This window comes from Silene latifolia, chromosome 7 (assembly GCF_048544455.1).
Source record: "Silene latifolia isolate original U9 population chromosome 7, ASM4854445v1, whole genome shotgun sequence".
Taxonomy (NCBI): Eukaryota; Viridiplantae; Streptophyta; class Magnoliopsida; order Caryophyllales; family Caryophyllaceae; genus Silene; species Silene latifolia.
Genome location: NC_133532.1, coordinates 28,103,560 through 28,107,751, shown reverse-complemented (window position 1 = coordinate 28,107,751; position 4,192 = coordinate 28,103,560). Strand labels below are relative to the sequence as shown.

General features: G+C 41.4%; 1 non-coding gene across 1 annotated transcript; it reads left to right on the top strand.

Annotated features, from left to right (window-relative positions):
- Positions 1-3,236: 3,236 nt before the first annotated feature.
- Positions 3,237-3,343, top strand: LOC141593433 (small nucleolar RNA R71). The gene has a single exon (XR_012521515.1). It is a non-coding gene; the product is annotated as a small nucleolar RNA R71 (small nucleolar RNA).
- Positions 3,344-4,192: the final 849 nt, after the last annotated feature.

Sequence of the window (4,192 nt, the reverse complement as noted above, 5' to 3'; positions counted from 1 at the left end):
AAGGCGAAAAGGAGTTCGTGAGGCGAACTCATCTCGAACAGGCAGCAGATCGCGCCCTGCGGAAGAGGCGCAGCAGACGCCGCGTCGTTGTTCCAAGGGTGAGTTCTGGGCCGTGAAGCCGAATCGCAAACCGTTAATGTCGATTGGTGATTTTAATGATGGATTAAAATTATTTACTCGGATGGAAGTGTTTAATGATTAATTACATGTGAATGATGGTCATAAAAGCGATAAAACACGGATGAGACGGAATATAACGAATTATCTACATGATGAAGCGATGTTAATGAATGAGTCCTCTTTTGAAATCAATTAACTAGTCTAAACATGATGAATGTACAACGAATTAATGATGAGCATGTGAATAAACAAACGAAAACTATATCAATGACGAATCCCAGAAACCCAATATAAACGAATTGAATCCCTGAAATCCGGGTTTGAATTTAATGACGAAAACCCGTAAATATGGATTATTTAGGATTTAAGTCGACTTATGACAAATTAAACATGTGGATGAATGATGAATTATATACATGTGATTATTAAACTATCATGTGAAAGAATTAAAGAACAAACAAATACAAATCAAATACGAACAAGAACGAATTACAGAGGACGAAGAAGAAGGAAAGAAGCAGGAACTGCGGCAGCCTCACGAAGAGGCGCAGCAGGAACTGCGCTCCTTCGAAGAGGCGCAGCAGTTGCTGCGTCTTTTCTCGATCGTCGATCTTCTCTCAAAATCCGTAAAAAAGGGTTTTAAAGACGGTTTTAGAAATCGGTTTTAATGAGGTATTTTCGACGTAAACCTTACAATAATGATACAATAAATAAAATACAATAAATAAAAGAGAGAATTACACCCTCAGACTTACATGTTGACGAAACGAGATGGACTAAGATATCGATTAGTGAATGCTCGACGCGAATGCAAAGAGAGTGCCCTCGTAAGAGGAAAACGATTGATTAATTAAGTTGATTGAGTGTAGTTGGTCAAATTGGTCGGTCATGCAACGGAGAGGCTGGTACCCGGAAAGATCCGAGCTTACGTGGTCGGAAGTCCAAGCACGTAGGCGCCAATTAGTAAGAACGAAGTCTAGAATGCAAAGGGAGAAGAGAAGGGCGGACACTCGCGTGAGAAATATGAGGAACGAAGGCTCCTATTTATACTAATCACGCGGAGGAATAGGGTTTCAGAGACTCTTTGGAAGTGAATCTCGGAAAGATATGAAAAAGATACGTAAATCATGCAAAGAAGGGCCTGGGAAGAGGCGCAGCAGCCACTGCGTCTCTTGGAAGAGGCGCAGCGCCTGCTGCGTCTATTCCCAGGAGGTTTCCTCCTGCTGAAGAAAGATTTCCGCGTTTGAGTTATGGTAGGACGGAAATAATTCGATTATCTTATGAATATTACGGGATATTATTTGCCAAAAGATAAAATTTATGAAATATGGAATAGAAATATCCGGAACATTCAGAACATTCCGACTCGGGATTTAACAGTTATCAGAAAATGGAGACGGTTTTTGACCCGGACTCCGAATGTACTCTAATTACTGCCAAAACGACCGTATCAGGACGTAGATGACAACTATGAGGTCGACATTAATATTTGAGCAATCACTTGACGATAATCTTACGAACTATCACAAATCGTTCCGCGAATCAAACATGCGGCCCAATCATCACCAGGTGGTTTGCGGGAGGTGCAGAAACGAGGTGTCTACAGGATGAAAAACTTCCCAATTCGCACGGGGACATCTTCCCATATCCCTAATGGTGTCTTCGTCGATCTATCGGCCATTTGGAGTGTGATGTTGGTGCATTTAAGCTCTCCCATCCCCAACCTTTTACTCACCGAGTACGGCATGACACTCACACTAGCCCCTAGATCACATAAGGCTTTGTTGATCGTCGTGTCGCCAATGGTACACGGTATTGAGAAGCTTCCCGGATCCTTTAGTTTTGGAGGTGAACTCCCTTGAAGTATTGCACTACTCACCTTAGTGAAGGCGATAGTCTCAAGCTTCCGGATCGACTTCTTCTTTGTGAGGATATCTTTCATTTATTTTGCATAGGCCGGCACGTGATTGATTAATTCCGTGAAAGGAATTGAGACTTCTAAATTCTTCACAATTTCCACAAACTTTCCAAGTTGATCATCAAATTTGGGCTTGGCTTGACGACTTGGAAAAGGAAGTCTAATCACAATGGGCTCCTTCTCCTTGGCCTTGTCTTCATTTTTCTTTGAACTTTCTTCTTTTGATGATTCTCCATCTTTGGAGCTTTGCACAATTTCTTCCTTATCACTAGCTTCCACAACTTCATCCTCAACTTGCTTCTTCGGTGCTTCATACCTTGTACCACTTCTCAAGTGAATGGCACTAACCGTTTCATGTCTAGGGGGATTACTTTGAGGTGGTAATTGCCCCTTTTGTCTTTGTGAGCTTGAAGATGCTAGTTGAGTCAATTGTGTTTCCAACATCTTGGTGTGAGCTAGAATGTTGTTGATGGTGGTTTCCTTTGCTTGGCTATCTTTTTGCATTTGAGTGAAAAATTCTTGTTGATTCTTTTGCATTTGGAGGACCGCTTTTTGGACATCAAAACCTTGGTCATTTTGGTGATTGTATGGATTTTGATTTTGGTAACCTTGGTTTTGATTGTAAAAGGGTCTTTGATTTTGGTTTCTCATGGGTGGTGGAGTGTATGTTGTTTGAGGGTTTTGAACATTTTGGCTTTTGTATGAGAGATTTGGATGGAATTTGGTGTTTTCATTGTAAAAGTTGGAATAAGGGGTACCACTCTTGTATGCTTGGAAAGCATTCACTTGTTCATTTGTTCCCCTACATTCGCCTTGGTCATGTCCCAAAGTTCCACAATTCTCACATATCCCACTTGGGATTGATGAGGATGCCGTCATGGCATTAACATGATGCTTTGATGATTTTGAGTTTTTCTCAAGTCTAGCCATAGCTTGTTCAAACTTCAAGTTGATTGTGTCAATGTGAGCACTAAGTTGAGCACCCAATTGAGTAACGGAGTCCACTTCATGCTTTCCTCCTCTAGTAGCCTTGCGAGGTCTACTATATTGTGAGTTATGGACCGCCATTTCCTCAATCTTGTTCCATGTTTGATTGTCATCAACTTCGGTGAACATTCCATTTTATCCCATATTGAGAATGTTTCTAGAATCTTCATATAAACCATTCCAAAATTGTTGTACCAAGAACCATTCGCTAAGTCCATGGTGAGGACATGAGCGACAAATTCCCTTAAAACGCTCCCAAGCTTCATACAAAGATTCTTCATCCCTTTGCTTAAAACCCGTAATTTGAGCTCTTAGCATGTTAGTCTTTTCCGGTGGGTAGAATTTTTTGTAGAAAGCTAGAGCCAACTTCTTCCAAGAATCTATTCCGAGGGTGGCCTTATCAAGGCCCTTCAACCATTGCTTCACGGTGCCGATTAAGGAAAAAGGAAATAAGACCCATCTAATTTGGTCTTGAGTCACGCCCGTTTGAGAGATTGCATCACAATAGTCGCAAAAGGTTTCCATATGAGAATGAGGGTCTTCACTAGGCATCCCCCCAAATTGGCTCCTCTCAACTAATTGGATGAAGGCGGACTTGGCAATAAAATTTCCGGTTAGATGTTGCGGTGTAGGAGTACCATTTGGTAGATTCTCCTCGGTGGGTACGGAGTGTGATGAGAATTTAGGCATTGTAGGTGGATTTTGTGGGGTATTGTGTAATGGGTTCTCTTCTCCTTTTATTGCGAAAGGATTGACAAACTCACTAGTGGGTTGAACAACTTCACTAATACCTCTTAAATTCCTCCTAACAAGTCTCCTATTGTTCGTCAAGGTTCTTTCGATTTCACGGTCAAAAGGTAACAAATCACCGTGTAACCTTCTAGACATGCAAAATATCAAACAACTCGAAAACAATTAGAACAAACCTTGAGGAGTTTTACTTCCCCAAGACGAAGAAAGACACAACTAATAACAATAAAAAGGAAATCTAAATCAAACAAACACCGTCCCCGGCAACGGCGCCATTTTTGATGCGAGTCCGTTTCGTGTTCACAATTAAAGATGTGGTCGTTGGGTCACGATCGAATCAAAACACAATTTATAGCTTCACAAACAACTCTACAATTAGTAAAGAGGCAAGTAAAGGTCGGATCCCAAGGGACGGGA